This window comes from Bidens hawaiensis, unplaced genomic scaffold (assembly GCF_021521415.1).
Source record: "Bidens hawaiensis isolate Kalapana, Puna unplaced genomic scaffold, B.hawaiensis_p1.1 tig00045268_1, whole genome shotgun sequence".
Classification (NCBI taxonomy): Eukaryota; Viridiplantae; Streptophyta; class Magnoliopsida; order Asterales; family Asteraceae; genus Bidens; species Bidens hawaiensis.
In genome coordinates, this window is record NW_027498035.1 from 152501 (window position 1) to 164396 (window position 11896).

An 11896-nucleotide genomic window follows, 5' to 3' on the forward strand; every position below is an offset into this window, starting at 1 on the left:
CCTTTTGCTCATAGTTGGCAAATCATTCCTAGTCCTTTCCATGATCTTTTTAATCTTTCTGACGACATGGCCATATTCCATTTTGAATCCATCAATTCCAGATCATCTGGATTAATCTAGTCATAATCTTCATTAGTCAAGTCACAGGTAGCAACTTTACTGCCCACCAATTTTTCATATGAGGACATGAAGGCTCCTATGAAAGAAAAATTTTATTCTGCTTCCTTCATGTTGACATTCGGTGGTGAAGGAGGAGGAACTGAACTGGAGTTAACAGAAGTTATGCTTGACAACACTTGTGGCTCAGCAAATGCTTCTTATGGAGGAATCACATGACTTTCTTGGATATAGAATGTTGTTATAGGTGTAGCAGTACTCTTGCTTGCTGGATGTGCTCCACCATATAATGAAGGATCTTAATTTGTCTCAGATGAACTTTGTCACCTTTGATCATACTCCCTTTTCTCTAACTTTTCCACAAAATCCATGCATTTGAGATTTGGGTTTTTGAAATACCCATTTTCAGTTAACATAAGCACATAGGTTGAGTACGAATTTGGAAGAGCATCCTTCAAATTATCAATTCTATCTGCTTCATCTTGATGCAACCCAAAACGATTCAGCTCGGTCAATAAGTGACAATACTTGGTCAACACAGTCTCATTTAGCCTAGCATTAAAGTTCATATATTGAAACTTCAACATAGATTTCTTACTTTCTTGAGTATTGCCAATACTTCTTGCTTGTAAAGAAGCATACAATGATGCTGAGACTGTAATATGGCCACATTGGTGAAAGATATTTTTGAGTAAAGTCATAGTCAAAGTGGAATAAGTCTTCACTCCAAGATCATACTTCTTCTTTTCAATAACAGACCTTGACTCAACATGCTTGGGAGTTTCACCAATACCATTAACCTCTACAGTTGGTCTTACATACTTGGTATCCGACATTTGTAGACAATCTGGATCAATTACACCCAGATGAGATCTGAATATTTGGCTCCATCTCTGGAAATCATCGAGACTATTTAGCTTCGAAGTCTTTGTAAGAGAACTAATCTCATTATCGTAATTAAGCATTGTTTGCATGAGAGCGTTCTGAGAAGCAAGGGCATAATAATTTATATTTTTTGAGATTTTTGGGTTTAAATTGTCAAAAGTGAAAGTATATGGGTGAAAAGTGAATAACTCTTGAATGAAAGATAACGAATGAGGAATATGATAGCGAATGAGTAAATTTTAATGAATGCCCTTAGCGAATGCATGGACCAATGGAAACAATAGCGAGTAGACTTACAAATGAGGATATGACGAATGTGAATGACGAATGAGAATGTAGCAGGTAGAGAATCATGTAGCAAATGAGTTTAGCAAATAGCGAATGGGCAGTTGAAACAGTTGTAACAAACTTATAGCTGCTTAGCGAATGAACTCATGTTTCATAGCGAATACAACCTCAAGAAATTGACGAATGAACTCATAATCTTCAAACTCAAACCCAGTCAACTTACCAAAACAAAACTATACCAAATCAATCTGAAACACACTCGAATCAATCCGCACATAATCCAAATCAAAACTATGACCAATTTGGACTAATTCAAGTCAAATTCAAACCGTTCAAACTGCTGTATACTCCCGCTCAAATCCAAATTAGTCCACAACATATGATTTAGTTCAATTCGCTTAATCACAACTTAATTCAGATTCATATGATCAATCCTTGAAGCAAACTTCAATCAATTATCTTCAATTGCTCTTAATTGATTACTATTATGTTTGTTCAATGTTCGTACTATCAATTAGTCTCAAACACGATTAGTTATCCTAATCTAGTTCATGAATCGATCAATCAGAACATCTAGAAAGCTCTGATACCACTTGAGGAACCACGAGGATCATCATGATTCGCATACACTTAGATCTAGTCTATGATATGATCAGTTGTACTTAGTTAGGGTTTCAGTGTGTATTTGTGTGTGTTTTGAGAGAACAATTAGACAGAGTAACGATGTGGAAATTAAACAAATAATCAGATCAGTAATATTAAAATCTGAAATAGACTATATATAGGAGACGACTCATTCGCTACGCCATTCGCTAGACATCCCCTTAGCGAGTGGTCTGATATATTAACCTCTCATACACTAACATCCCATAGCGTATATGGAACCAAAAACTATGTTCATTCGCGAACATCCCATAGCGAGTGAACTTACATTAAATGTCAAAACTAGTCCCTAGACTATAACAATTTACAACACGATATACAAAGAACGAGACGACAATAAATGTATCAACAAAATGGCTCCTTTACAATTTGGGCTATAACAAACCGTTTCATTCATTCATCTCAAACAAATCGTTACAAAAGCAATCACCTTTTTCAATCTATGATCGCCTACAATCAAATTGATTAATCAAGGTATGTTATTTGCTTCCATTGAATTAACATCAAACATTCATCTCTTTGATTTCATCTCATATGTGTTTCAATCGGTTTTCTCCAACATAAGTATGTTCATATCTACTTTAAATCCTATGTCGTACACATAGTCACATAAATCGTGGTACGCTCATGTACGAGTACGCAGTTCGGGAACGCAATTCACTAAAGGTAATGTATTCGGTACGGGGGGGGGGGGGGGGGGTATGCTCATTTCGGTACGAACCGTTACGATGTACCACGTAGTTCGGTTCGAGGCGGAATTACAATTAAATATAAAAGTTATATATCTTATAAAAAAATTATATATCTTAAAAAATAATTTTCAGGCTATTGTGTATATATATATATATATATATATATTAATTTTATGAAGATTATCTTATAAAATATATATTTGTGTAGTAAAGTTTAGGGTTAAGTTTTATAAAGATAGAAAGTTGAGGGTGAAAAATGAATTTTTTTGGAAGAAAAGAGTGAAATAAAAAGGAGTTAACGTTTCAAACTTTCAGTTTTAGGGTTTTGTAGCCACGATTCCTTAAATCCGGCCAAATCTGGAAGGCGGCCAATCGGAGCGACATACAATTGACATACCATCGGTTCTGATTATCGATTTTTGGTTCAATCTGAGCGACATTCCGGTGATTTCTTGTTCACGATTTAGGGTTTAATCGGAGCGATGTTCCGGCGATTTGGATCGCGATTTCACCGACGACTGGTACGCTTGTGATTTGCGATTGGGTACAAAGTGTACCAATACGGAAATCGCGGCATCTTGAGCGATTTATGTGACTATGGCCGTACAAACATTTGATGTTCAATTGTGAACCCTAATAATCATTTGTTAAGATTTACATTTGAAACTTTTTTCAATTATCAACACTAAGCATAAATCATTTGCTTACTTTATACAAACTATATTATATTTGATTTTTGTTGATGAATACTATGAATCCTAAATCGGGTTCAATTCGATTTGATTTAATGCAATTGGACTCAATATGATTTGATTCAATCATTGTTTTCTTATCTTGATTCAATCTTTATCTTCTACCGAATGTAAATGATATGTAAGTTTGCTTACGAAAATAATTATTATAGGTCGCATCACTTGATTTTTTGGGTTTGGAAATACAATTCCTCCTTTTGGTTATTTGAACGTTTAATTCGTGAAATTTTCCATTTTGGTTAATCACCAAACGACGCTACAAACTAATAATTTATGGTTAAAATAAAATGATTTGTTTTTACTCATTTTCAACCTAATCTGGAAAAATTTAGGATATTTTATTCTTTTGAACCCTTTAATTTAGACATTTTTACCCTAGGAAACAATATGAGTGAAAAGTAAAGTTCTTGATTTGCTAATGACGTTATAAAAAAAACGTTCTTGAAATCAACTAAATCTATTTAAGAATCAATTCGAGTTTCATCTTGTTTAATTAAAAAAATGACTCGTTGCACCCTAAATCACTCTTATCTCAAGTTTTGTTTTTTTACCCTTTGAAGCCTCAGCTCCTCAATGTTCAACAAATGTGTATTGGTTGTGATGGTATTTGGTGACCGAAATCAACAGTTATTGAATACTTGCAACAATTCTTCAAATATTTTTATCACTAGGTCTGTAAGCAAATCAAACATTTAGTAAAATGTTTCACAAGAAGTTGCTTTACTTGATAAATGAATGAACATGCATGTTTGTTCATTTACGTTCGTGAACGATTGTTTACTTTTGTTCATTTACCTTTGCTCATTATATCTATCAATCTATATAATTGCCTACAATTGGAGGCCTCACGTCGCCCCCCCCTCTCGTGCCACCAGATTGCTCCATTTCAAAATGGTGGTCTCTCATTGCTTTAACCTGGTTTTGACCCGTTTATGCTTTAATTTTCGTGGGTCTCGTGGGTCACCAAACCCGGATACCCTTACTCAGGTTATGCAGCTTTATAACCCTTTCTCCTTTCCCCGAACACTAAAGTGACTAAACCATCTCATTCATCGTTCCAGATCCACCAAAGACTAGTCAGCTCTCCCTTCATTCATTCCAATTTGCACCGTGTCTCCTACAACCACTCCGATGGAATCTCTGTTGGCATCTCCACCTACTCCGTAGACTGCTGACACTCTGGCTGGTCTTCTGGTGCTCTGCTTCCGTCTAGTGCTTCTACTCCGACTGGGTCTCTGGCTGCTTCACCTAACGTTGTTGGGTTGACCCGAGTAGTGGCCGTCGGGTAGTGACGGACCTACCTTAATAGGAGGGATAGCCTCTGCTACCCCTCAACGTTTCGCAGGTAGTGTAAAAAAAATGTTGGTCGGTTTTCGTGTTTCGTTACCCCTATGATTTTAAGCTCAACCAATTTAATACTTAAACAAAAAAAAAAACCCACTTAAATTATAAAGCCCAAACCAAAAATCCCAATAACCTAAATAATCCTTTTTAAGTTTAACCGGATATTGTGAACACAGGCGCACAGCCGACTGCTCTCTGACTCTCTGGACTCTGCTCACCACTAGGGGTACAAACGAGCCGAGCCAAGCCCGAGCTCGACTATGCTCGAGCTCGGCACGTTTAACTTATACAGAGCTTGAGCTCGAGCTCAGCTCGTTTCGAGCTCTATTTTCAAAGCTCGAGCTCGGCTCGTGAGCAGATTTACAAGCTCGAGCTCGGCTTGTTTACTATTTATCAATTATTTTTTTATATAAATATAATTATTTTTATATATTTTTTCTATGATAATTTTATATATAGAATAATATATGTTATTTAATTATTTTTATTTATTTTTGATAACATTATATATATATATATATATATTAATAATTATTAAATACATATTTTTTAAAATTATATAAACGGCAGGCTCGTTTAGGCTCGCGAGCGGGCTCGATAAGTGAAGCTCGAGCTCGTTTATTAAATGAGCTTGTTTTTAGGCTCGGGCTCGATTAAGCTCGGCTCGTTCGAGCTTTTTAATGAGCCGATCTCGAGCAGCTCGCGAGCAGCTCGGCTCGTTTGCACCCCTACTCACCACGCACCACTAGTTCACCACGGCTGCCGCCATTTCCACCTCTATCCGCCGCCAGCCACCTCCTGACCTCACTCGGCCACTCCACCTCCGGCCTCTCTTTTTTCCGGTAAGATTTGTTGTATTTAGGGATTTAGGGTTATGCTTAAATTGGAATTAATTTGGGATTTAGGATTTATGTTTAAATTGGAATTGATTAGGTATTTAGGATTATGTTTAAATTGGAATTAACTAGGGATTTAGCCTTAGTTTTATGTGTAAATTGGCATTGATACTAGGTTTTTGGTTCAAATTTTGTTTAGGGAACTTTAAAGATGAGTAAACAACATCTTATTAGCAACCTTTTTAAACGTCAAAGAAAAGAAAATGATTACATCGGTTTATCACTAAATTTAAATATTCCAACTTTAAGTTCAAACATGTGCAACTCTTTTATTTTCTTATTTAATTAAATATTATGTTTATCAATATTTTTATCGAGTGAACTTTAAAACTACTCATTAACATTATGTATTTGATCTGATCGAAAATATCAATAAAATCATTGTATTAGTAAGTTAAAAAGTTTGAATAATTTTATAATATCATTAAACAAACAAGTTTAGGTTATTTTAATGCGTCCATTATAAACCAACTTGTTTTGATCCGCCATTGCAAATGGATTAACTGGGCGTTGGTACGCTTGTAACACGAAGCCGAGCCTGGGACGCGCTAAATGCGTAACCAAAAACCTGCACTAGCAAAGCGCGTTACTGAACTTTCGCGTAATCAGGCCCTGTAAACACAAACCAGTTAAAAAAAACTTTCTTAATATACGGTTAAAAATTTTTTTTACGCTACCCCTGAAATTAGTTTCTAGATCCGCCACTGCTGTCGGGTCGGTTTTTGCTGCTGGGTTGTTGATGTAGAGACCTGAGAGATTTGCGGGTCTTTTATTTTGTGGTTCCGATTGTTTTTTTTTTCTTTTCAATCCATCGGTTACAAGTTAGTCATCCATAAATGCTTTTCTTTTACATTCAATATGCTGCAAGTATCACCTGATATTGGTGTGCATACCAAGTGTTTGATGAAATGCCTCACTGGGATTTGTTTCAATTTACTTTTTTGTACTTTGAATTGCTATGTATTTGAGATTGCTACTTTATTATGATACAATTAATAATCATACATACATATACATATACATATACATATACATATACATATACATATACATATACATATACATATACATATACATTTGCTTTTTGTAAAAAAGAAAACTATACGAGAATCTTTCAAAGCTTCTGCATATTTCGTTAGCTCGGATTTATGTCCACCCGATGAATTCGACCTATGACAACGACCACTGCCATTGTCACCACTTGCAACGGACTCAAAATGTTTATAAAAGTTTGGATCACTATGGCTGTGAGTTAATATTTTTGACTACCCTAATGGTAATTTAAATTCATGAATGGAAACTTTTTCTTTCTCAATGACTCGGATCACATACACTTCATCCGACCATTAGATTTGTTGCAGGAAGTTTTACAAGTCACTATCTCACCTTTTTACATTAAAAGAAAATAATACTCCATAACATTTAAGTCTTTAGGAAAATAAAACAAAGTATGAAGCTGAATTATGGGCATTGGTAGTTGCACATGTCAGTTGATATAAATATGTCATGAAAATGGAGATCATATGCAATGCAAATGATCTATTAAAATTCGAGTTAAGTTAGATCTGTTTTGTCAGTTTGCTGCTGATAATTTGTTGAAACGTACCAAAACGTGCTGAATTGCAGCAAAACTGGTCAAAAACGAGCTGAAACGAGCAATTTAAATGCTGAAACGAGATGAAACCTGCCAAAACATGCTGAAATACACTATTTTACTGCTAAAACGCGCTGAAACGAACTTAAAACTTGCTGAAACGTGCCGAAACTGCTGTTTTTGCTGATAAACGTGCTTAACCGTGTGAAAACGTGCTGAAACGAGCAGTTTTAAGTGTTGAAGCGTGTTTAAAAATGCTGAAATACACTATTTTTCTGCTGAAACGCCCTTAAACAAACTTAAAACTTGCTGAAACGCGCCGAAAATGCTGTTTTTGCTGATAAACATGCCGAACCGTGTTAAAACGTGCTGAAACAAGCAGTTTTAAGTGCTGAAACGTGTTTAAAAGTGTTGAAATACACTATTTTTGTGCTGAAAATTGCTGAAACAAGCCGTTTAACGCACTAAAACGTACCGAACTGCTGAAACAAACTGTTATATAAGATGCGGTTTGCTGTTACCGTGCTGATTTTTAGTTGGGAATTGGTTCCAAGTTCTGTTGGCTTATTATGATATTGTTTCTTTAAATCTGCTGCAAGTTATGTAATTCTCCATTATGATGATGAATATATTGCTGTAATGCGTGTACATGTTTACGAGTCTGGTTTTGGATTCAAAACAAAATAAAACAAGTTAATACAAAAAATAAAATAAACTCCTGTAACACGGGGCCTAAGAGCATTCTCATTCCAACCAATAAAACACCCCCTATCTTTAAAATTTAGAAAAATTAGTTAATAATTCACTCCATCCCCTTCCCTATCCTCCTTATACACCAACTCTAAAATATGAAAATATGCTACAGTAGCTTTTCATATATAAAAATGTATTCTAGCATCCCATCTCAACAAAATCAACAAAGTCCACTTTCACCCGCCCACCTCATCTTTTTTCCCGCTCATCTTTCTAAGATTCATCTACCATCTTTAAGCAAATAGAAGGCAATTAATTCCCTTTGAAGAAAATCATCGGCCCTCTCTGTTGTCTTCATTCCCTTTGAAGCAAATAGAACACCAAAATCAAAGAGTTCTTGTGCAAATCGAAGCAATTGATGTCCCTGTGTTCATCGATACAATCTGCAATAGGTACTTTTCTCTCTTTATCTCTCAATTTAGTTATGTTTGTTATGTTTTAAAAGGTATCTTAAGATCTATGTAATAGTCTGCAAAATATGCACAACATAAAATCTAGAACCGTCACATAAGTTACTGAAACACAAAATATGAGGTTTTACTAAGATTCTAGCTATTGCATGATAAACAAATAGAACCATTCTAATAGGGCTATGTTTTTTAATCATACTCCCAGCTACCGAACCTGACCCGATGTGACCCGATTCCCGATTAAATGAAACCCAAAAGACCTGACCCGGAAAAGAAAAGCCTTTAACCTGAGATAAGAAGAGTGTGTCTTGACTTGATTACTTCAATAACACAATTAGCATAATTATTGTTAACTTAGTTATTCATTCAGAGTAGTAACTTGATTTAAACCGAATTATTAGTAGATATGTAATATTCGTTCCTTTTTGAACCTGAAAACCCAACCATTTTAAAATTTTCGGTTTTGTTTATACATATATATATATATATATATATATATATATATATATATGTTTCTCAAGTTCGTTTCATGTATTTATGTGACATTCGTTAATTGTCATTAGAATTTGTACCCGTATTCGTTAAACCGACTCGCTGCATCGTTCAACGTATTCTTGTTCGTCACTCATAATATTTCCGATTATTTCGGTCTATCGTTCGTTCATTTTCTATTTGTTTTATTCAATTAACAAAACTCTGGGATTAAACTGTTCATTAAAGCTTATAACAATTCGATTCGTAAACTATTCGAGTATAATATACTTTTATCCGAATGTTTAAACATTTATACATCTTCTAATACATATCAAAGTTCACGGTTTAAAACGTAATTTTATTTAAACTCTGTATTAAATCTTACATGAAACTACAAGGGTTGCTTGCGTAAATTAAATTTAAAATAAGATGTATATTTGGTTTTAAAACAAAAATGATACTAGAGGGGCCATAATTATAAAATCTATTTAAATTAATATATATTATACCCAGCCAACACCCCCCCTAATTACCCACGGTTTCCGACCTGGGTTCCAGCCACCGGAAACGGCGCCGGCACCATCAAATTACGCCCGTAAAACTCGTCTTTGACCAATCTAATCTATGTAACGACTTTAGACCATGATATTAAACTCTAACCAACTCGTTAATTGTATTATAACAACCTTATCAATCTCGTAAAGTTCGCCGGAAAATCCGGATAATCAAATTAATCTAATTAACGCGTACACGCTCCCTCTACTAGTATAAATAGGTGCTTTAGACCATATACAACTCGCTCACACCTCTTATTCTCTCTAATTATCTCTCAAATAACCATAATATTTCGGCCAAAGTCCGTCTCCGGCGAGGTCCCATTCTCTGTCAAATCTTGACGTTTTAAGGTAATTGAAATGTGTTTATTAATGTCGTTACAACAACAAACGAAACCCCTAAAGAAATTTTACCAAACAATGAACAGAAATCAACAATTGAAATTAGGGTTCTTGAGATGAAGAAGATGAATTCTGTTATTATATATATATATATATATATATATTGATTTTCTTACCTATAACGAATATAACACATAGCTCAGATAGTTAGTTCATTGATTTACAGAAAACAGACCCTGGTTTGAAACCCGGGTCACGCATATCTTTTTTTTATAAACTGTTTACATATTATTATTATTATTAATACTATTAATCAAAACCTGTTAGTATATATATATATATATATATATATATTTAAAACCAGAACCTAACGAATGTCTCACCCAGAGCAGTTGGATAACACACGGGCCTTACACCACCAAGACCCGGGTTTCAAACCCGGGTCAATCATACTATTTTTTTTATTTATTATTTTTTTCTGTTTCTTATAATTAGTTAATTAATCATTTTTAATCAATTAAAAATCAAAATAAATTTATAAAAACCTTTTTAAGTTAAATAAAAATTATGTAAATTAACTATAAAATATATCTCACCATTTTACATTTAAAAACCAAGTTTCCCATTTTCGTAAACCATTATTAAAAATCGTTTATTAAACGTAACGTGAACCTTAATTTTTCTAAAAATCGTTTCGTCAATGCAATAATTATAATTATGACTTATAAATAATAGTTCAAGCTTTTCGAAGGTGTAAACTTCATATTCTCGCCATTAAAATACTTAAATCGTATTAATAACCAAGTTGTCGTTAAAGCATAAATAATAATATTATAATATATATATATATATATATATAATATAAAATATTCCTTGCAAGTTATAGAATAACACAATCCTGTACGATTATCGATTAAATCTCGTTTTTACCTAATCTAGTTAGTACGGATCGCTCGTTTCGGCTTTCTTGACGCATTCGGTTGTTTGCCATCTTCAACACTTTTGAGTTCTCCTTATTTATCGATTTCCTAAGGTGAGTTTCTCACAACCCCTTTTTAAACGTTTTCATATTTTGGGGTAGCATATGTATCCTACAAAAATTCAAGTATTACGATTTCGATTACAAACTACAATTCACTAAATGGACTTGTGTGTTACTTGATTACTTGCTCGAATTTACTTGCACGTGGTAGCCTCAATAAGTATGATCATACTGTTGGACCCGGTATACCCAAGACACATATTATTATTGATGTGACTAGTACGTCATGATCCAAGTCGGGTCATATACAATAACAAGCTAGACAAACACCAATAATATTTGTTTATTTATGATATGATCATAACAAATGAATATTAACACTTGAGTTATTTGGAAAGGGGTTTCCAAATAAAATGTACTTGTGAAATAAATAAATCATATGGGTGATTTATACTTTGAGAGAAAGCATTCCATATTGTTGTTTAAGAGGGTTAAGTAACAATATATTAAGCATGTTACCTATAATGTGTTATTATTGTGTATGACACAATATAAGTGTGTATAACACAAAGCATTGTGTATGACACAATGCAAGGTACATATATATATGGAAAGTATGAAAAATAATAAAAACAAGAAAGGAAGGAGGTTGGCCGCCCCCCCCCCCCCCCTCTCTCCCTCTTCTCTTATTTTATTATTTAATCTAACTTAGTGGGTACATGCAAGAGGGTTGATTGGTTGCATTGGGTGGTGCCTTTCATAACTCTTTCATCTCTCTCTATCTCTCACAAATAATAGACTACACAAGACACAAAACACTCTCAACTCTTCCTTTTCTCTTTTGGGTTTTTGGCCAAAGGAAGGAGCAAAGGAAGGGGTGCTTTCAAGTGTGAAATCCTAGATAATCAAGGTGTATTGTCGGAGGCTTGGGGTATGCAAGTTTGAGGAACTTCCTATTGAAGTTCTTTTCTCCTTACCATCCTCTCCTTCACCCGGATTTGTCATCTTGAAAGGTAGTCTTGATATGCGTGGACTTATAGTGACATGCATGTGTTTGATAGTATGTATTCGTATTTGGATCTGGGCTTAGGTTTTGCATGTGCATAATTGGTCTTATACACTATAAACTAACAAGATTTAAAACAAATTT